General features: G+C 44.6%; 1 protein-coding gene and 1 pseudogene across 1 annotated transcript in view; one reads left to right on the top strand and one right to left on the bottom strand.

Moving 5' to 3' along the window:
- LOC112630987 (supervillin-like) overlaps positions 1–23,934 on the bottom strand; it is a 150,377-nt gene that overhangs the window by 66,961 nt on the left and 59,482 nt on the right. The gene's annotated exons all lie outside the window — the stretch shown is intronic.
- LOC112632273 lies at positions 979–1,054 on the top strand (annotated as a pseudogene).

Here is a 23,934-nt window from a genome sequence, read left to right as displayed (position 1 = left end):
CATGGTCGTGTCATGGTACACTTCACACCATGCCATGGTACACATGACATTGGGCCATGGTACATGCCATGTTGTGTCATGGTACACAGGTGGTGGCTGGAGGAGACCTGAAGGATCTATGAGTGAGCCATTGTGATGCTGACACCCCACAGTGGTGTCACTGGAACAAGCGAATCAGGCCCGGGTGGACCCTGGGAAGACTGGAGCCAAAGGGGCCTTTCTGATCACCTGGTCTTCATGTAGTGAAATGTTAGGTGACTCCTATAGAATACTCAAGGTCACAAAGCTTGTGGCGTGGAAGTGCCAGGCTGAAAATCCACATGCTCTGACTCTCCCCAGGACAATTCCCACATCCCTGATCAGCCTGAACACAAGAGAACCGGGGCCATTGCTGTAACCTTGTCCTGGATTGAGGTCATAGGGCCTCCCAGCCCTGGCCCGCAGGGATGTTGCTGGTAAAGGGGCCAGCCTGACCCCAGAAGGAGATGTCAGGCCAGTTGCAGTTGTCTTTCATAAACCTTATATGGTTTCTAAGTCTAAGTATGATCCCAAAGACATTGCTCGAAACCAGGGGTGCCCCAAGATATGAGTAACTAGGGCATAGCTAAGGCCGTAAGGCTCAGAGAGAAGTCAGTGTCCCTGGTGGGGTGTGGGTGTTGTGTATAAAAAGAAGCAATTGATTATGATTTTTCCTTTTCTTCCTAATTCTCCCACCATATTGGAGAGGAATAAGATGTGGACATGGCTACTTTGAAGTGTGTAGGAAGCAATGACTCATTAAGTCTATTTCTAAAAATGCACACAAGGAAAGTGCTATGAATGAACTCAAGGGGGTTTACCATTTGTATACCAATACCACCCAATTGTCTGGCACTGAAGATGTGGCATCCAGTCCACTTTACCACCAGTGTTTAAGGAAACCATCTCTGTTAAGCATATTTGATCTAAGTGTGCATATGCATATGAGTGCCACAGGCTGGGCCAATGATGAGTTATTATCTTGACGAGAAATGATGACGTAAAAATCAAGCTTAGTTGGATTACGCTGAGGCCAGGCCTAGGTAACAATTGTGAGACAAGAAGTTTGGATTTCTTAGTTTCCTTCTATGGAGATTTTATTTCGGGATTCTGGCAATGAAATAGTTCTGTGAAACTTGTTGTGCACACTTCTATCTGTGTGCTTCTGAGTAAACTATAAATTCTGATTCTTTAAGTGTTTAAGTTTCCTATAGTTCCTAATTTTCTTGGCTATTTGGCACTAAGACCCTTGCTCTCTTTCTCTCACTGGATGATTTAGTAAGCCCCTCTGGTGCTATTCTGTTGAGTGGAGGAGAGAGGCTGCCTTGGCCAGCTGAAAAATTCCATATAGATCATTGAACTAGTGAAGACTGAGCTCTACAATAATTAGAATTAATCATTCAGACAACATGAATATCATGATAGGTTTTTCTCAATAACTGACTGACACGTGATGCAATCCTCATGAGAAAATCCTTACTTTTTACCTAGGATTGATTTTTTTGAGGGTTGAGAAATGTAACACATTGCAATTTTCCTCAATGCATTATAGTCATTGATGTCTAAATACAGACAAAATTTTCTGTAATATTAGTATAGTATTCTACCTGTGCTAGGATATGTTTTGATCACTGACGAATCTTTATGACTGAAGTACCCTTGCAATTGGGGTAAAAATGTGAGTTACAATAATATGTGTTTTCCCATGAAACTTGAAATTGGATAAATTGATGAGCAATCTGGTACCTGACTTTCCTCTCCCGAGTACGTTTGGCTTCATTTCTGTTACGATGAAAGTGTGTGCTGTGAATGATGTCAATGGTAAATAGGACCTTTATGGACACTCATGTGAATGACAATAAGGGCCATTCCTTCAGGCAACGTGACTACCCTTGTGTACTCTCCTTCTCAATGAGTGACTAGCATACTTGATGGGATCTACAAGAGGGAAAGTTGGTTTTTTACTAAAATTGCACGGATATCATGTTGACAAGATTTGTGATTATTGGTATCATCTCTAAGAGGTGATATTCATTTGGTCTAAATATAGAAGTTAACCTATTAACATCTAATTTATATGTCAGGTTGCTATGTTTTTATAATGTTTGTGGTTTATTGATGATGACTCACAACATAAAGAATATGGCATTATGGCGACTTGTTCTAATTGTAATATATACATATCCCATCATTTATTAAATTAAATACAATGATGAGTAGTACATCTTTTTCTGTGGCGTGACCGTAGCTCACTGTAGCCTTGAACTCCTGGGCTCAAGCAATTCTCCCACCTCATCCTCCTGAGTCTCTGGAACTACAGGCATGTGCCAATACGCCTGGTTAATTTTTGAATTTTTTGGTAGAGATTGGGTCTCACTATGTTTCCTAGGCTGATCTCAAACTCCTGGCCTCAAGTGATCCTCCTGCCTTGGCTTCACAAAATGCTAGGATTATAGGCATGAGCCACCGCTCCCTGCCAGTAGCATTTCTTTTACTTTTTTTTAACAATGCAAATGATTTTTTTTTTTTGGACGGAGTCTTGCTCTGTCACCAGGCTGGAATGCAGTGGCACGATCTAGGCTCACTGCAACCTCCACCTCCCGGGTTCAAGTGATTCTCCTGCCTCAGACTCCCAAGTAGCTGGGATTATAGGCACGCACCACCACGCCCAGCTAATTTTTGTATTTTTAGTAGAGACGGGGTTTCACCGTGTTGACCAGGATGGTCTCAATCTCCTGACCTCATGATCCGCCTGCCTCAGCCTCCCAAAGTGCTGGGATTACAGGCGTGAGCCTCCATGCCTGAGTGCAAATGATTTTTTTATTTCAGTAGTTTTTTGGGTACAGGTGGTTTTGGATTAAACAGATAAGTTCTTTAGTGGTGATTTCTGAGATTTTAGTGCACCCTTACCTAAGCATGTACACTGTACCTAATATGTCGTCTTTTATCCCTCACCCCTCTCCCAACCTTCCCCTTTAGAGTCCCCAAAGTCCATTAGATAACTCTCATGCCTTTGCATCCTCATAGCTTAGCTCCCACTTATAAATGAAAACATATGACATTTGGTTTTCCATTCCTGAGTTACTTCACTTAGAATAATGGTTTCCAGCTCCATCCAGGTTCTTGCAACAGACATTATTTCATTCTTTTTTATGGCTGAGTAGTATTCCACAGTGTATATATACTACATTTTCTTTATCCACTTGTTGGTCTACGGGCACTTAGGTTGGTTCCATATCTTTGCAATTGTGAATTGTGCTGCTATAAATATGAGGATGCATGTGTCTTTTTTATATAATGACTTCTTTTCCTTTGGGTAGATACCCAGTAGTGGGATTGTTGGATTAAATAGTAGTTTTACTTTTGGTTCCTTAAGGAATACACCAACAACAAACTATCTAAAAAGAAATTAAGAAATCAATCCCATTCATAATTGTATCAAAAAAATAGTTGTAAATTTAACCAAGATGAAAGATCTGTATACTGAAAACTATAAAACATTGATGAAAGAAATTATGGATGACTCAAATAAATGGGTCCATGAATTGGAATAATTAATATTGGTAAAATTAATAGACCCATTTGTGTATACATTTATAAATGTGTATTTGTGTATACATTTATACATGTATAAAATGGGAATTAGTCTACCTGGGGTGCATATAGAAGACTGGGTAAATAAATTACACAAGCAAACCAGGGTTGAAACTCCATTACTGATTTGAAAAATTTTAAATATTATATTAGAGATGCACACACACCTAATCAGAATGACAGGAAATAGACCAAGACATTAATTCTCTCACAACTCAGAGATAACTCTGTTGATGTTTTCTCCTAAGTAACTTCTCTGTTTTCCAAAGTATCCACTGTATGCACGATTTCCTTCTGTAATTGCAAAACAATTAAACACAAATGAAGATGAAGGCAATAAGACCTCTTAAATCCCCAAAGCTTAGACATAGGCTAAAAATCCAGGAGAAAATCCTGGCGTGAATGAATGGCGCCTATGGCCCTATGGCACAAAATCAGCCTGCTCACTTCTTCCAGCAGATGCATATTCTTGGCTCTAAATTGAGGAGTTGACCTAGACGGTCACCAAGATCCTTGACAACAGGTGCCAGTGTTGCTTAACTTTGACAGCAGGTGTGCACAGAAGAACCTCGCCCTGCCTAATAACATTGAATTCACCTATTAAATCCCCTTCGTAAATGTTTTTCTTTATTACCAATCATACCTTTCCTGCTCAAAAGCCTTTATTGTCTCCTAACTAAAGGATTATAAAAACTGGAGAGACAGCACGTGACGCACACTTCCGGGTGCATTTCTAGCACAGAGTCCAGCTCAGAACAAGTGAACTATCAATACTGGTTGAATGGATCAATCAACCAAACGAGCAGGCAAGCACTGAAATTACTTCTATCCTTAAATTTTTCCCATTCTTAGCCCACCTCATTTCGTGAATAGTTTGCAGAGAGGAAAAGTATTAATTCTCTTTCCTCAGCTTGAGACTCTTACTTAAAGTCTTCTTATCTTTCCTAAAATCTGAAGCCGTGATGTGAAACAGAAATATTTGCATGTAAGGAGAATCAGGGAGAACGTGCTAAAGATTCGCTGGGGAAACTGGAAGTATCTTATTATTCTCTATTTCATTTATTTCATTACTATGTGTATTCCTAGTTTTCTTCAGAAAAATGTGATCATCTGAGTTCCTGGGCATCTAACAGGATTTCTGAGTTAGGCAAAGGTAAAAACGGGGACAACGGGCCAGGCGCAGTGGCAAGCAGATCATGAGGTCAGGAGATCGAGACCATCCTGGCTAACACGGTGAAACCCCATCTCTACTAAAAATACAAAAAAAATAGCCGGGCGTGGTGGCATGCGCCTGTAGTCCCAGCTACTCCGGAGGTTGAGGGTGGAGAACAGTGAGAACCCAGGAGGTGGAGGTTGCAGTGAGCCGAGATCACACCACTGCACTCCAGCCTGGGCAATAGAGTGAGACTCCATCTCAAACCAAACCAAACCAAACAAACAAAAAAAAAAACAAAAAAAACCCAGGGACAATGATTCCTGCAGTCCAACTATTGACAATGTCTCAGTATGAGTCCAGGTGAGAAGTGTCACCTCCCAAATTGACAAGGTCAAAAGATAAGGCATTAGATGACAGTCACGGTATTAAACCTTCAGGGACTGTGTAACGCAGGTCACAGCATCAGCTCAGACTACAGGTAGGCTATTTGGGGAGCCAGACCCTGTCACTTGTTCTGGCTGATGATCCGTAACAACCCCTGCAACACTGTCCTTTGGGGCAACTCTCCTTTGGGGGCCATGATCCTGGGGGAGAAAATGAGGGCAAAGCCAAGGAAAAGGGAAGTAGCCAGCACCTCCACTGCAGCCAGCCATTTCCCACCAGGGCTGAACAGGATGGCGCCTGTAACCTGCCCTGGCTCATTGCTGGAGGGGGTGGATGCAAGGCTGAGGGTCCTGGAGTATTTAACTCCTTTAGTCTTCTCAGTGCCTGCTGGGGAGATCCTATGACTTATCCTCATACGCAAATGAGAAAACCAGGATAGCGCGTGACCTAGGATAGATAGATACATCAAGCCTAGATCAACAACTTAAAATACATCTCTGAAGGCAAAACAGGGCCTGGTGGTGGCTTATGCCTGTAATCTCAGCACTTTGAGAGGCCAAGTCAGGAGGATCGCTTGAAGCCAGGAGTTCAAGAGCAGCCTGGGCAACAAAGTGAGACTCCGTCTCTACAAAAAATTAAAAAAAAAAAAAAGTTAGCTGGGCATGGTGGCACACGCCTGCAATCCCTACTTGTAATCAGCTACTTGTGAGGCTGAAGTGGAAGGATAGTTTGAGCTCTGGAGGCCAAAGCTGCAGTGAGCTATGATCACGCCACTACACTCCTCCAGTGTGGGCAACAGATTAAGACTCTGTCTCTAAAAAAATTTTTTTTAATAAAGGCAAAACAGCCATTCCCTGGCCAGCCACAATAAAATCAAAGAGGGAAATAGGAAGGTGAGGTCAGGATAAAATGAGAGAACACATACAGAAGCACCCTGAAAATGGACTGCATTATTTAATCCACACAAGGAATCTGTATCGAAAAGAGATTCAGGTGCACTACACGCTCCTCAGAGGTCCGTATGATGTCACCTCATGTCACCTTGTTGTGCTCACTGAACATCAATGAAAGCACTCCCAGTCTACAGGAAAATGAGTTGGAATGAATGAATTCACTAATTAATGTATGTATGTATTTTTTTTATTTGAGACAGGGTCTGGCTCTGTTGCCCAGGCTGGAGTGCAGTGGCACAAACACAGCTCACTGCAGCCTCAACCTCCTGGGCTCAACCCATCCTCCTACCTCAGCCTCTTGAGTAGCTGGGACCATGCCCGGCTATTTTTTGAAATTTGTAGACATGGGATCTTGCCATGTTGCCCAGGCTGGTCTCAAACTCCTGACTTCAACTGATTCTTCCACCTTGGCCTCTCCAAGTGCTGGGATTACAGACGTGAGCCACCAAGCCAACCATGAGCTGGAATTTAAATGGACAGTACAGGGGAGTGTGATTCTACGACTAGCAGTTGTCTGAATACATACTGACGTGACTTACCAATACATTTCCAAAATCAAAAAGTGCTATGGAAATGATTTTAATGAAATCTACTATAAGCTACTAATGATGATGGCTGGAGTGAAATTCCAAAGTGAAGAACGTATTTTTATAGCCCAGTAAAGGAGCATTTTGTATGCTAGCAACGGCCATAAATGGTATTCTCATCTTCTTTGGTGGATTTTCTTTATGTGTGCAGATCCCTAATCTGAGGCAGAACTGCCTGACCTGAGAAAACTGCCCCTGGGAAAAGCCCACTTAGGCCCTTTCATTTCCCTTTGATCGCATCTCACTGGTCAGTCAGACTTCCCAGATTTCTCATTTTAGTCTAATTCTCCTCCTGTGTGCACTGTGAGATGCTCTGTGAATTTTGGTTAGTGGTAATATTTTGGACAAGCCTGCAAATAAAATGCTGCGTTACATCACTGCGTAAGGTAATTTAAAACAGACCACGTAGATAGAGATGAAAAGGCGAAGTACGTTCAATAAGAAATGTTACAAGTCGCAGCTATGTTTTCTTTATCAGATGTGTTGAAAGAAAACCGTGCCAGCCTTTCTGTAATTCAGAAATCTTTTTTTGAAGAAAAGGTTTATTGCAATCACCTAAAAGACTTACTAGTGTCTTTAAAGTAAATGTTCAAAAGAGTAATGTTAACATTTATAATGAAATTATCTCCAATCATTTTAGTTTCTGGTTCATTCCAAGTCTATGACTAATGACTCTTGGAGAGAAAAATCCAGGTACCTCAGAGGAAGAGAGGGTGGTCAGCTGACTGTCAGAAAAGACAGACATAGGTCTGTTCTGTGTTTAAAGTACACACTGAAATATACATACAATGGAATATTATTCAGCCTTAGAAAGGAAGGACATTCTGACACTTGCTACAATGTAGAGGAACCTTGAAGATGTTATGCTAAGTGAAATAAGCCAGTCACCAAAGGACAAATACTGTACAATCCTACTTATATGAGGCTTCTAGAATGGTCACATACAGAGACAGGAAGTAGAATGGTGGTGATCGGGGCTGGGCAGAGGGAGAACTGGGGAGTTGTTGAAGAGGTAGAGTTTCAGTTTGGAATGATGAAAAAGTTCTGGAGAGGGATGGAGGTGACGGCTGCACACTCTGTGAGCAAATACACCTAAATGCCACCGAACTATTCACTTAAATATGGTCGAATGGTATGTATATTTCAGCACAATATACAACAAAATGCACACTGAGGGCAAATCACAGCTGAGATAAAATGCAGGCACATGCTGAGCACCTGGAGAACAGCTCTTGTGAGGGGCACATGGCTGGCCCACCACTTGCAGGAGGCCAGGAGACGCCACGGCCGATTCTGACCTGTTCAAAGCCCCAACCCGCAAAGGGCTCTTAAACAATGATGTGATGAATAGACATAAAACTAACTGTTCCCAGGAACGGCAGCTCATGCCTGTAATCCCAGCACTTTGGAAGGCTGAGGCAGGAGGACTGCTTGAGACCAGGAGTTAGAGAACAGCCTGAGCAACATAGCAAGACCCCCATCTTCACCAAAACATTTTTTAAATTAGCTGGGCATGATGGTATAAACCTGTAGCCCCAGCTACTCAGAAGGCTGAGGAAGGAGGATTACTTGAGCCCAGAAATTTGAGGCTGTGGTGAGCTTTGATCATGCTACTATACTCCAGCCTGGGTGACAGAGTGAGACCCTGTCTCTAATAATAATAATAATAATAATAATAATAATAATAATAATAGTAAACCTAGGTGTTCACTGTATGAAGTCTGTGGCTGCATCCTGGGACATCATGAGGTGCAACGTGCCACACCTTCAGAGCTGCGGGGGCCCACGCCTCTCCTCTCCTGAGAAGAAGACCTCATGCAGAGGGGAAGTGGCTGACTCCGGTACAGTGGTCCAGGGAGGGCGGAGAAGGCTCTGCCAAATGCAGTCATTCCATGCTCACTACTTGATGGTTTTCACATGAACAGAAAGCAGGGAAACACTGAATCATCACAGAGGGGAATTTCTTATGAGTCTAAAAGTCCAGATGGCAGACAAGTGTATAAAAAATGCCTGTTGCTACCCGATAGATCATAGCTGTTCTAGAGCTAGACTTGAATGATTTGAAGGAAAGTTTCAAATAAAGTAATTTCTGGCCCTCCTTGTTCTTGGAAGGGCATCTTAATAAACTAACAACAATGACAAACTCAGCAACAATAATCGGTATCAAAATGCAAGGAAAGCTCATCAACCTGCGATCCCCAACGTCACCCTTGTTTTACATGGGTTATTTTTTATTTTTTAAGACAGGGTCTGGCTCTGTTGCCCAAGCTGCAGTGCAGTGGCACAATCACAGCTCACTGCAGCCTCGACCTCCTGGGCTCAAGCCAATTCCTCCCACCTCTGCCTCCTGAGTAGCTGGGACTACAGGTACACACCACCATGCCCAGCTAATTTTTGTATTTGTTGTAGAGATGGGATCTTGACATGTTGCCCAGGCAGGTCTCAAACTCCTAGGCTCAAGCAATCCTCCCACCTCGGCCTCCTAGAGTGCTGGAATTGCAGGTGTGAGCTACTGCGCCCGGCCTCCATGGGTTGTGTTAACTGGTACCTGAGACCTACCAGGCTCTCAGAACAAGTTCCCAGCCCGTTGCTGATTGATATGGGGCGGAGGAGGGCATGTCCATGAGATTTCACACGTTCATGATTGACTTTCTTCATGGTCATATTATTGCACCAGGAAAGCAGATCCTGTGCTCACAGTGCAGGTGTCATGGGGAGGTCATGACACAGAACAAGTCAAAGGCACATTCCACACTGTCTGTTGAGATGACTCAAGACACATTTACGCTTATGCATGGGTGTAACATCTGATTAAGCAAAAGATATCAAACTTGGGTGGCCCTCAGACCATGTGCAGTGCTTGTTTAAAATGAAAGACCCCTCACCCCAGATGATTACGATACGTCCACAGAGTTAGAAAACCATGAATACAAGCCACTGATGATATAAAGCCCAGGAAGAAGCAGGGAAACAGCATAATCAGATGGGGTGAGTGTGATGAAGGAAGGCTTCCTGGAGGAGGAGGCTGGAGAGCTTATTTGTGGAGGAGACGATGGCCATAGGTGAATGGGAAGGCCAAGGGCCCTCACCTCTGTGCCAGGAAGAAGAGCAGACAGCATGGGAGCTGGAACTGGGAAGAGGCCTAAGGGGGGCATGGGCTTAAATGGTCCCATCCCTCTGTATGGTAAATGCACCTGACAGCAATCACTTAGGCACACCATGAGAATGGTCCTGTATGACAGAGGCACCTGCATGGGGTTCAGGGTTCCAAGCTAAGGAATCCAGGAGAAGCCAATTGGAGATTCATTCCTTATCTATGAGGAACATCTGAGCAGTTTCCCTGCCCCGCCCCCGCCACTGCATGCACAGGGGATCAGGGCTGTTTGTTTTGGAGTATGTGAAGGCTGCCAGGTGGAGATTGTCGGGGCAGGTGCCAAGTGGACATGCTATTGCCATATCAACTGCACGCCTTTTGAAAGCTGTTGCGGTTCTCCTGCTCACCCCGCTGCCACTGGACTCTCCCCTGTATGCAAGCCCCCAACAGAACCCCATGGTCTCGTTCACTGGCTCCAGGTCTCTTCTTCCGCCTCTTGAACCTGCTGCCTTCCCGTGGAGTTGACAGGGTTCGGCATGACACCCACCCACATTCAGACGGAACGTGCCGTGGGCCCAGCCAGGGCATTCTGAGGTGGGAAGGGAGGCCGTGGACAGCCCGTGAAGAAGCATCAGAGCCATCCCTGAAGCCCACGTGGAAAAAGAAAATTCAAACACTTGTCACACCCAGACATCAAGCTGGAATACATCACGCTGCTTGGTCTTCAGGTGGTGAGAAAATACATTAAAAAAACAGACAGCGTCTTGCTCCATCACCCAGGCTAGAGTGCAGTGCTGCAATCACAGCTCACTGAAGCCTCGACTTCAGGTCCCAGCAATCCTCCCCCCTCAGCCTCCCAAGTAGCTGGGAGTATAATATTTTTCTTCTTCTTCTTCTTCTTCTTTTTTTTGAGACAGAGTCTCCCTCTGTTGACCAGGCTGTAGTGCAATGGCATGATCACAGCACATTGCAACTTTGATCTCCCGAGCCCAGACCCTCCCACCTCAGCTGGGACCACGGGTGTGTGCCACTACACCTGGCTAATTTTTATAGAGACAGAGTTTCACCATGTTGCCTAGGCTGATCTTGAATTCCTGGGCTCAAGTGATCTACCTGCCTTGGCCTCCCAAAGTGCAAATATTACAGGAGTGTGTCACCATGCCCAGCTTATTCTTTATAGAGACAGGGGCTTCAAGAATCCTTCCACCTCATTCTCCCAAAGTGCCGGGATTACAGGCATGAGCCACCACGCCAGCCAAACTATTTTTTTAACAAGAGGAGAAAAGTGAATGTGTGCTTTCCTTGAACAGCAAGCAGCAGATATAAGCAGTGAAAAGAAGACAAGGACACTGCTCCATGCTCAAAAGAGACACCAGCAGAGCTGAGCCAGCAGCACCTCAGATGTCATTTCCCAACTGTGCTAAAAATCCACACATACACACACAGACACACACACAGACACACAGACACACACACAGACACACAGACACACACACACACACAGACACACACACGCTCTGAGTCTGACTCCAGCAGTAAGAGCTGTCCCTGTTCTCACGCAGCAGCTTATGAGCCCTGCTGACCCAAGGTCTTTGGAGGGAGAGGAGAACTGAAGCCGGGTCCCGAGCAGTCAGGAGTCAGCGTGAGCCGCGAACCGCGTCTGTCTTCCCTGCAGGCTGTCCGACGCCTCAGCTCGATGAATGAGAAGCCGCTTAGACAAGGGATGTGAGCCTGAGTGCTCTGAGCGTGGTCACTGCCGCATCCTGAACACAAGTTCCTCCAGGTGTTCGTTTGCTTCACTTGCAGCTTTGGTCCATGAACCATAACCCATGGAACCTGAGGCATCTGCACGAGCATTTCAGTGCAGGAAAGTGCCATCTTCACTAACTTTCAGCTACTGCAGCAAGTTTGGAAGAAACTCAAAAGAGGAAAGATGGATTCAGCCTTACAGGTTCCGTCGGGAAATGGTCCCTGTGGATGCTCGGCTGTGGCTGTTAACCCCACACACTCATCAAACAACTTTTCTGAAGAGAACACAAAGGAGGTGGGAGAGGTAATGGAGTGCATTCAGTCTACTCTACATTTTTATTTTAGTTTTAATTGACAAATAATAAATGTACATATTTATGGGATACATAATGATGTTTGAATACATTTAATATACAGTGATCACAGATTCACTAGTGGTCACTAGTGATCGCCCACTAAGCCCTAGATACATGAGCTCTACCATTCTGTCCTTGGGGAAGTCACCTCCTCAATGCAAGTGACTTATCTACTTAGCTCACTTGTGGCGGCCCTGGAACACAGGTCCTCTGGCTCCTAAAACTCTGCTGTTTCCATTGTACCACCTTATTACCTAGTGATATTTCCTTCCCACTACACACATGACCTCACCATTCAAAAAAGTTTACTATAAAACATAAGATTCTGAGAGTCTGTAAAACATCTTGCATTAAAAGGAAAACATTCCACATTTCCTGACATGGAATACTATGCAGCCATAAAAAGGAATGAAACTGTGTCCGCTGCAGGGACATGGATGAAGCAGGAGGCTGCCATCCTTGGCAAACTACTGCAGGAACAGAAAAACCAAATATTGCATGTTCTCACTTATAAGTGGGAGCTAAACGATGAGAACACACAGACACATAGAGGGGAACAACACACACTGGGGCCTTTCGGAGGATGGAGGGTGGGAGGAGGGAGAGGATTATGAAAAATAACTAACAGGTACAAAGCTTAGTACCTGGGTGATGAAATAATCTGTACATCAAACCCCATAACACATGTTTACCTGTATAACAAATCTGCACATGTACTGCTGAACTTAAAAGTTAAAAAAACATTTCCTGATAAAAGTCCATACTCTAGAATCAGCCCTGATACAGGACTGAACAGCACAAGCTACGCAGTGAAGAAAGCCCCATACCATTCTGTCCTTCGGGCAGTCACCTCCTCCTATAAACCTCCTGTTTTCCAACCAACCCATAAAGTGTGCCTGCCAAGGAGAGGGCATATTCCTGTCATCGCGGAGCACTGTCATTAATAGAACAGTACTAGGCCACGTCCCAAAGGCTCGGGTTCTCCGGCTTCATACAGGACACAAGCTCACTGCCACCGCCTCTGCCAGCCAGTCCCCAGCCGCCATTCTCCACAGTCTGCCTAATAAGGCAATCTGCAGGTTGACTGGTGGCTTACAGGTCACCACAGCAAAATGCACACTCTGGGCTTGAAGCAAAGGGAGAGGCTACCTTTTGGCAGACAAAGGGTTACCCTGTGCCAAAAACTCTTCCAAGGCTGCACTGGGACTCCATTTACATAATAATAGAAACTTGTCACTGCAGCTGGCCGGACTCCAGCCACAGGGTCCAGCTTACAGAGCTGAAGAAAGCTGAACTTCAGCAGTGGCCTGGAGCTTGCTCAGCCTTTACACGGAAACTTCTCTTTGCCTTCTCCCAACCTCATCAGAGGACTCCCAGAAAGTCCATGTTGCAGGAACTTATGCGGCATATACTCAATTCCCTGAGACTCCCTCACTTCAAAATAGCAACCTGCAAAGAGACTGCATATCCCAGATGCTTAAAAAGGAGCCATAGGTCAGGGAACAATTCTCAGCATTCCAGAAAATCATTACACGCCAGCGAAAAGTGGACGTCTGTATTTCCAACTATGGAGGCGGAGTTGTTGGTCAAGTCATGCCTGATAACAAACGTTCATTATTTTTAATTCTATGAAGGTCTGGGCTCAGAGACTCTCCCAGCCCTGGCCCCTGTGCTGTACTATGCATATAAAGAAAAGAACAGATCTCTGGTGATTAATTGCAGCACATTCATCATTGCACAGATTTCCTTCAGCTTTTAGCCATGGGGCCCCTTTGTCATTCAGAAGGCATCCCACCCACTGGCTCACCAGAATTTAATATGTCCCAATGGAGTTTTGAATACTACCAGCATTTCAACAGCGGACTGGAGCTGCTGAACCACAGCAATATTAGGAAGGGGGTCAGGGAGCATGTGATAGCAATACCGTGGTGGGTAATAGTCACCAAACCACTAGTTCAGAGTCCTGCGCCTAGTCAAATCTAGCACAGCTGAAACTTGTGCCGGTGGCAAACAGAGACGCATCTGACGCTTCATGCCTTCACTCTGCCCTTTGCGCTGGTGTCCAGTGTGGACTCTCTTCATGTTAGGACAGTTCCTGTGCAGCTTCTCGGACACCCACAGTAAACATACAGCACCCATTCATTCTCTGCTTCTCTGGGGAATGGAGTTTGAGATGTCTGAAACAAGACTTATGAAAAATGCTTGCCTATTAAGGGATATTATGTTGGGGATGTAAATAGCGGATTGATTTTTAGTTTACACTAATCCAGCATTTACCAAATCAAAATAGTCCCTAAGGAATTCTCTAATAGAGTGTGAAAGGAAAATAGAATCTTAGGAACTCCAAACTCACTATGCCAAAGGGAAAATTAAGCTTAGGAACCAAGTCACACAAAAACTGCCTTCCTTTTGTTCCCAAAAAGATAGCTGTGACCTCACAGGCTTATGGTACCTTATGTAAAATGTAGATTTACTGTGCAAGAGGCAAACACGTAACTGACTTCCCCCTCCTTTGTTTTCACATGTAAAATGTAGAGTCACGGAATGCTCATCAGAGCCTCACAAGAATGTGACCACTCATCTCACTGCCTACCTCCCCCACCGCACCTTTCTTTCCTTGTCCTTTCAATACTGAAGTCCTCAAACCCAAACCCAGTTTGGAAAAAGCACAGGACATTGATCCCACTGGGACTTGTGTCCCCTTTTCCCCAGGCACATCCTGAATGTTAGCAAAATAAACTTTTAAGTCGATTGAGATGCCTCAGTGACTTTTCGGTTCACAAGAGGTTATCAGAAACTCCTGTCTAGATGTTCATGGCAAAGGGAAAAAAAACAAGGATGTGAGACACTCGACACCAAAAGCCTGTCCTCCAGCTCTGTGGAAAGCAGTGTTGGGGAACGGAGTTTCAAAAAGTAACACCAACCCCATGCCCCCCTGTCACATCGTCACCTGCACAGCCTTGACCCTGAAGCACTCAGCTCACACTCACCTTTGTCTCCTCTAACTTAGGCAAAGGAGCAGGATCTACAGCTGGAGTATGGCTGGAATCTGGAGGGGAGGAGAGTGGCTCTGGGCCCATTGTGACCCCCAGAAACTGTGGGGACTTCACCAGTCCTCTTGCAAGTCGCCTGCAGCGTGCAGCCACGGAACAGGCTGGCATTTGTTTATTTTAATGACACACAGCTAATTTCCTACTGTTTAAGGCCAAGTTAGATGGCACTGAAGCACCACCGTATTCCCCCTTTCCTCTTCAGCTGCCGGCTTTGGGGGCTGTTTGAGTCCTAAATAGAACTTCTACCCAGAGACCAGGCAAGTTAAGAAAAGGAGGTGAGACAATTTAGCTACTGACTCTTGCAGCAAGCTCTGTCAATCAAGACTCTTGAAAGAGGGGGTCTGGAGCTGCTGAGAGACCTGGATCTACCTGGATGCTCTTATATGGCCAAACGTCCAGACCTCAGGAATCGCAAACTGAAGATGGTAATAAAAGAATACATTAATTTCCCATATAATAGGCAATGTCTACTGAACTAATATTAAGTTTGTTCTCATTAAAAATAATGTTGTTGGCCGGGCACAGTGGCTCATGCCTGTAATCCCAGCACTTTGGGAGGCCAAGGTGGGTGGATCACGAGGTCAGGAGTGAAGACCAGCCTGGCCAAGATGGCGAAACCTCGTCTCTACTAAAAATACAAAAAAGTAGCCAGGTGTGGTGGCATGTACCTGCAATCCCAGCTACTCGGGAGGCTGAGGCAGAGAATTGCTTGTACCCGGGAGGCGGAGGCTGCAGTGAGCCGAGATCGCGCCACTGAACTCCAGCCTTGGCAACAGAGTGAGACTCCGTCTCAAAAAAAAAAAAAAAAAAGTGTTATAAAGGAAAATTCCTCCCTTCCAGCCCCTGGGACTCTCTCCTTAATAATAAAGATATTACCAGACCTCCCGTCCTATGGCTCCCATGTTAAGTAAGGCTGCCCAACAGGTTCCCAGCACAAAAGAGCTACTCACATGCTTGATAGAACTGAGCCAGCCCCTGACACTCAGCCTTGACGGTATATATTTAGTCACTGTCTATGAAGCAGAACTAGAACCACTGCATTTTCCCCCGACATTAAAACGGTGTCAACCGCGCAGACAGAACGAGAGATTTTTATCAGATCTTTTCCTGTTCTGAAGAAAAAAAGAGTATTTGTTCACTTTAACATGTACTTTACACCTTCTGGCTAGTAGATCACATATGCCATCTGGTTGGGTGGCAGAAAGTGATCATAAAATGATGAAAGATTCAATCATCATTTGCAACCTATTTATATGTTTTATTTTTAAGCACATTATCAGGCTGTATTTACGGATATTATTTTTAACCCGGACACATGCTTGTGTTAAGCTTGAAATATGCTGACATAGCTTTAAACCTCATCCTGCAGTGCTGATTTAACTTAGTCACAATTATCCACATCTAAGAGTATCAGTTGAACTACTAACCCCTCTTTGAAAAAACTTAAAAACTTGATTCCTGAACTGCACTATACCGCCCCCTGGTGGCAGAAAAGAATCGATGCATTTCCCAAAGCCAATTTGACGAAACACTCCAAATAGAAACCCTGAAGCAAGGACATCTTTGTTTCAAGTAGTTTTAATATCTCCAAAACATGCAATAAATTAATGTTAGCAAATTATTTCATTCATTCACTCAACAAATATTTATGGAGCACCCGAGAGGCCAAGCCCGGTTCTGGGGCTGTGGATCACAGGAGCTTATGTTCTAGTAATAACCAAATAATGTTTCACACGCTTATCGACCTTCTCTTTTAATATACATGACGTGAAATGTGTTTACATGTGTGAAATCTCAAATCCTCTGGGAACACCTGTGCTTCTGCATTGCTGCTTTCTCTCTTCAGCACCTTGGCTGTCATTCTCACCCTGACCTCCCAGGCAGGTCCAGAACTTTCCACCCCGCGCCCTCAAGAAGAATCTGTTGAATAAAATGACTGTAGACCACGGCATTGAAACCCAGGGAATCCAAACTAACAGGCTTTATTGTCAGCTGTATAAAAGGGCTTTTGCTGTTTTCAATTGTCTGTATTATAAGCTAATACATTGACAGTTATTAAAGTGAAGCAGTCTTGTAAAAAAGTAATAGCTCGCTCTATAAAACCTGATGCAATCCTGTGCCATAGTAAAAATTCTGTATGTAAACATTGCAACTGTGTGAACATTTTATTCAGAACCTCACCTCTGACAAAGCAATAATAACTCCCCGATTCTCCTCCTCTGCACCCTCCATCTTTTAAAAAAACTGACAGCCTAAGAACTATCATGTTCCTAAGTATGTGAGTCCTTCCAGCACATTAGGTGCCAGAGAATATACCAGGGCAGCAGACAGAACTCATGCCAGCTTATGTCATTGGCCTTGCTGCATGAAGCTCCATGCTGCGAAGGGATCTTAGCACACGTGGGGAGATCCAAGTGCTCTGGGTGAGGGCTGATGCCTGTTCCTGGCTCAGGAGGCAGATGAGCAAAGAGCCTGCCAGGCATTTACCACTGCTAGTACCTTATATGGTCCTGGGTAAAGCTCATGGGACATAAAGAGGTTTCTCTGGGCTGGGTGCCGTGGCTCATGCCTGTAATCCCAGCACTTTGGGAGGCTGAGGCAGACGGATCACTTGAGGTCAGGAGTTCGAGACCAGCCTGGCTAACATAGCGAAACCACATCTCTGCTAAGAATACAAACAATTAGCTGGGAATGGTGGTGTACGCCTATAATCCCAGCTGCTTGGGAGGCTGAGTTGGAAGAATGGCTTGAACCTGGGAGGTGGAGGTTGCAGTGAGCCAAGATGGTGCCACTGCACTCCAGCCTGGGCAACAAGAGTGAGACTCTTTCTCAAAAAAAGAAAGAAAAAAGGAGATTTCTCTGAAACAACGTCACCGTTTTTAAGCATCTAAGTGTAATATTTGCATATTCTACTTTCCAACAGGTTACCTATTTCTGAATAAGAAAATAAAGCCACTTTGATATTTCACAAGACAAGGGGCAAGAAAAATCTTCTAAAAGCACATAATTTCACAAAAGCTGAATACATTTTGGTTTCTCGTTTCTGTTTAAAATTCTACCTAAGTCGCCCAGGTGCTGTTCAGTTTCTTGCAGCTGCAATTCTTCCAGTTAACAGTGAGACCTCCGTAATGGAGGTTTCAATGTCAAGGCGTCCACCATTGCACGGTCTCTGACAGTTATGTAGGAAGGGGAGGAGCATTTTGCCAGACCCAATATTTGATCCAAATTAACAGTAAAGTAAGCATAAACAATCAATGCTAAAACATGCAAGTGAACTTCGTTAGATAAAATCTTCTCTTGACGGAAAAGAAGTCTAGTTGATTTTCAAGCAAAATCTGTGTGACTATAGTTACACTGAGTCTAAACAAAATTCAAATCCTTTATCTAAATATTTCCTTCATGATCAAGGCCTAGATTAAAGTTCATTCTAATGACTAATGTTCTATCTCATTCTTTAGGGCTAGTAAAAGGGGAGTGGAAATAAGTTCAATTTCAACTCAGTTTCTAAATTTAAAGGAAAAAAGTCTCTAAAATTCTAATTTATTGAATTGTTGAAGGTAAGTTTTAAACAGAAGCAGGACTTTGGATATTCAAGGTCACATTGAAAGCTATCAAATATGGTGATTCAGGTTTAAATATTACCTTGAAGACTGTGGCCCTAATCTCTGTGCTATGTTTAAAATTTTTTGATAGCAGCCACATTGATATTTATATAGTTAGAGAATATTTGTTTAAAAAGAAAAGAGATTCTGTCATTTTATAGTGAAATCATATTATAACGCAGTACTTCATTAACATTTCACACTATTATAAAAGTACACACAAGACATAGGCTGTCCCACGGTCCCCTGCAGGCTCTGACAGTAGCGGACAGTTGGATGTTAACTGTTAAGTGCCTGAAACTCACTCTTAGACCTTCACATAAAGGATATAGGCTGGGTCACTAAAGATCCCCAAATATTTCAACTGGGGAATCGAGAGCATTTCTCACTCCCCATCTGCCCATCAGGAAGATTCCAGACCAAAGGAAATCCACACATGGGGCCCCCAGTTGCTTACTTGTCAGACTCAAGTCCTTAGAAGCCAAAGATGGTCTTCACTAAAACCTGACCAGGGTGGTTATCAAAACCCAAATACACCAAACGCCTTCCACTCTCTGCCTCCCGGCCTCCTTCTCAGAGCTTGGGCAATTCACCTCTAATTCAAACCTTCTAAGGAAAAGAACTATAGAACTTCCCAAATTGGCAATGTGACAATGTGCCAAAACTTATTAAGAATATTTAACACCATACACATGTTAAGAAATAGTCAATAAATCAATCCTATAATTTTTCAAAAGGACAATAATGTTGTTAAACGGATTGTGCCCAAGCCCTTATCCTTGGAGACTGAGAAATACCCTTTTATTCTTAATTTACACCCAATTTTAAGAAACTTGGCAAAACTATGGAGACAGTAAGCAGATCAGTGGTTCTCTGGGGTTAGGAGGGGAGAGAGGAATGCATAGGTGGAACATAGTGGATTTTTAAGGCGATGAAAATACCCTGTAGTGTACTACAGCTTGAATATCCCTAATCAGAAAATCCAAAATTGGTTCAGTTCCAAAATCACCAAGTTTTTGAGCCTTGACATGAGACAATGACACTTTTGCTTTCTGGTGGTTCAATGTACACAAACTTTGTTTCATACACAAAATTACTTAAAACATTATATAAAATAACCTTAAGGCCATGTATATAAGGTGTACATGAAACAATTCAGTGTTTAGACATTGGTCCTGTCCCCAAGACATCTCATTATGCACATGCAAATATTCTAAAATAAAAAAAGAATTCTGAGATCTGAGACACTCCCAGGTCCCAACCATTTCGGATGAGAGATACTCAACCTGTATAATAATAGATGTTATCATTATATATTTGTTCAAACCCACAGGCTATACACCAAGAGTAAACCCTAATTAAACTATGGACTCTGGGTGATAGTGATGTGTCAGTGTAGGCTCATCAACTGTAGCATATGCACCACTCTAGGGGGGGATGCTGATGGTGGGGGAGGCTATGCAAGTGGGAGGCAGAGAGTTTATGGGAAATCTCTGTACCTTCTTAAATTTTTTTTTTTTTTTTGAAACAGGGTCTTTGTCTGTTACCCAGGCTGAAGTCCAGTGGTGCAATCTCGGCTCACTGCAATCTTTGCCTCATGAGCTCAGGTGACCCTTCCACCTCAGCCTCCTGAGTAGCTGGGACTACCGGTATGCACCACCACACCCAGCTAATTTTTGTATTTTCAGTAGAGACAGGGTTTCGCCATATTGCCTAGGCCAGTCTTGAACTCCTGGGCTCAAGCAATCAGCCTGCCTCAGCCTTCCAAAGCTTTGGGATTACAGGTGTAAGCCACTACACTCGGCCTCTGCTCAATTTTGAACCTGAAACTGCTCTAAAAAATACTTGAAAAGCACACACCTCTGGGCTGTATAGTTCCCCAGTCCCTGCTGTGTTTCATACACTGAGAAATTCAGGAAGGTAAAGCCCCTGAAGGGGAGGGGAAGGGACGCTGGTCCTGGTATGGAGACTCCGTTACACTCCTGTTTCCTCTCCTCGGTTAGGCCTCCATCACTCTACATCTGCAAAACCAGGAACCCGCAGTCCAAACTCCATCAGTCTTCTCTGTGGAACCTGTGATTCTCATGAGTGGGGCGCTAGCAGTCCCGCCTCTGTGGGCATGGAAGGAAGCCCCAGGAAGCTGGGAAATGAGACAAGGACAGGGACAGGGTTGAGCAGGTGGGCTTTGTTTCGGTGAGTTTGCTAGGGTGAGAACGGAGCCCCACCCGGCACCCTCAGAGGCAGCACGGCTCTGCTAGGGTATGGATGGAGGTGAGGACAGGCGATGGTGGGCTGGCCACAGCACAGAAAGGCACGTGCCCAGTGAGGGAGAAGCACCGTGACAGCAAAAACACTGTTATTCACAAAAGATGGTGAAACAGGAACACATGAGCAATAGCAGCAAAGAAGGGGAATTCCATTCATTTCACTAATCGCTTTCTTGATGAAGAAAGAATTAAAAATGTAAATATGAAACAAAATAGCTTTTGGGCAGGCAAACCCTTACAACTCATCTTTCAACACAAAAATACATATGGCCCAGGGGAAAGTCTCTAGCATCAGTGCCTCTCTTCTGCTTCCAGCCCAGTGAGCCAGGCCCATATCCTCCAAGCAGGCAACGCGGTCTTCAGTCCCTGGTGGTTCTGTGATCGCGTTTTACCTCCCACGCCCTCACCGTAGGACCCAGGTGCTAGGCCAGCAGTTGTGGTGAGCTAATGAAGTGCCTCATTCCACACATGGCCCTAGAGAAACAGTAGCTGCTCTGCCTGCTCTTGGCCATGTAGTCCATGGCCCCATCATTCCCAGGACAGCTAGGACAGCTCGCTGTTTCTGCAGGACAAGCTTAGAGACCAGTCCCGACACTTTCTTTTCTGCAGTGTTACCCAGAATGTCTTTACGGTCACGCATGATGAGGCCAGCCTGTGTGCATGTGAGCAGGTGTCATATATGAGAGCATGGGAAGCACCACACGCCCCTCTCCTTCACGAGGATTCCTTCTTCAGGGAGAGCTGTGCCTAGTGGGCTCTGTAGCTACGCACCACCATAATTTGTCGTTTAAAAATTACTTTCCTGGATGGGCACAGTGGATCATGCCTATAATCCTAGCCCTTTGGGAGGCTGAGGTGGGAGGATTGTCTGAGGCCAGGAGTTTGAGACCAGCCTGGGCAAGATAGTGAGACCCTGTCTCTATAAAGACAAAAAAAAAAAAAAAAAAATGAGCTGGGCATGGTGGCACGCACCTACAGTCCCAGCTATTTAGGAGGCCATGGCAGGAAGACCACTTAAGCCCAGGAGTTCAAGGCTGCAGCGAGCTGCGATTGCGTTACTGCACTGCAGCTTGGGCAACAGAGTGAGGCCCTGTCTCTAAAAGAAAAAAAAATTATTTCCCTTTGCCCACAGAGATCATGGGAAGAGCATTTCAGTAAGCCATCCAGCAATAGAGGAATTAAGAGGTTTAGAAAATATGGGGGTGGGGGATGATGCCACAACTCAAGGAGTATCAGGTTGTAGCCCACGGGGCATTGGGCTAGATGGAGGACCCCCATCGCCTCCTGCACCTCCCTTTTGTTACTTTCTCATGTATGGAAGCCAAGTTCCCACCCAGGGTCAAGTACAGAACCCATCCGATGTTAGCATAAATGAGTCACACTATACTGTCCATTTGAACAGCATTTCACTGCATGCAGAATGCTTTCCGTATCTCGTTTAATCTTCACACCGCATAAATGGACAATGGTAAAGTGTCTGATAATTTACAAAGGGCTTTAATCAAGGCAGCTTCGTGTGATCCTGCTAGTACGAAGTTAGGTGTATACCGTCCCCATTGCTGCAATGAGGAGACTGATCTCCAGGGGCTACAGGTAGTTAGGCATGGCAGGGCAGGAGAGGCCTCTCCCGTTCCCTACCAGCAATGTCTGGTGATGGTCCGGCAACTATTGCATTGCCTCTCTAAAAACGGTAATTCGGCAGCCAGGGAAAGACGGCTCCTGATGGCGCACACCTGTTAACATTAAAAGTGTTAACTGAATGCAGATCCCAGGGAGAAGCAACCTCTTGCGCATAGACGTTAAGAGACAAAATGGTGAAGAATGATGTTCTGCGCATGTGCATAACTCCTTAAACGGGCTGCACTGCTCACTTCCAAAGGGGAAAGAGGGCACTACGCATGCGGAAATCCCACCCTAAGGGAAGAATCATGGGAGAGAGGGCGGTCTATAAAGTCCCAGGATCAAGGGTAAACGCCTCCTTTTTTCTCTTTTGGGCCTTCAGGCGCCCACCTGGATCTCTTCCAAGGGTTCTTTCCTGTTCTAAATCCTTTTATTTTTATTTTTGAGAGGGAGTCTTGCTCTGTTGTCCAGTCTGGAGAGCAGTGGCGATCTTGGCTCGCTGCAACCTCCGTCTCCTGGATTCAGCTTCACGAGTAGCTGGGATTACAGGTGCCCACCACCACATCCGGCTAATTTTTGTATTTTTAGTAGAGACGAGTTTTTGCCATGTTGGCCAGGCTGGTCTCGAACGCCTGACCTCAAGTGATCCACTCACCTCGGCCTCCCAAAGCGCTGGGATTATAGGTGTGAACCACTGCACCAGGCCTAAAGCCTTTTAAAATAAACTTCCACTCCTGCTCTGAACCTTGCCTTAGCCTCTTTCTGCTTGATGCCCCTCAGTTGAATTATTTCTTTTTAGGAGGCAAGGACTGAAGTTGCTGTGGACCCTTACAGATTCACAGCCGGTAACTCAGGGTAACTCGCATCTCTGCCACCGCTAACCCAGCTTTGTGCCCTTATGTTTCTAGTAGCATTATTCACCGTGGCTAAAATGTGGAAGCAACCTGGGTCTCTTGATGGATGAATGGGTCAACAAAATGTGGTGTATCTAAACCCAGTGGAATATTATTCAGCCTTTCAAAGGAAGGAAATTCTGACACCTGCTACAACTTAGATCATGCTAAGTGTAATAAGCCAGTCACAACAAAATACTGTATGATCCCACATAATGACGTACTTAGAGTAGTGACATTCACAGAGCTAGAAAGTAGAATGGTGGTTGTCAGGGGCTGGGGGAAGGAGAAGTGTAGTACGTATAATAGAGTTTCAGTTTTGCAAGATGAGAAGAATTTGGGAGATGGATGGGGATGGTTGCACAACAATGTGAATGTACTGATACTTAATACCACCAAACTGTATACTTCAAATGGTTAAGATAGTACATTTTATGGTGTGTGTATTTTACCACAATAAAAAAAAAATTGGAGGGAAAAAGCCCCACAGGGCTAGTAAGAGGAAAAAATGAAGGGTTAACAGATGGGTTCTGAACCTGTGGGTGTGGGACTGAGGACCAAAAGGCTGTTTGGTCCCTGAAGTTTGTACAAAATCTCTGGATTGCTGC

Source organism: Theropithecus gelada, chromosome 9 (assembly GCF_003255815.1).
Source record: "Theropithecus gelada isolate Dixy chromosome 9, Tgel_1.0, whole genome shotgun sequence".
In the NCBI taxonomy this organism is placed as follows: domain Eukaryota; kingdom Metazoa; phylum Chordata; class Mammalia; order Primates; family Cercopithecidae; genus Theropithecus; species Theropithecus gelada.
This window is presented reverse-complemented; position numbering and strand designations above follow the sequence as displayed.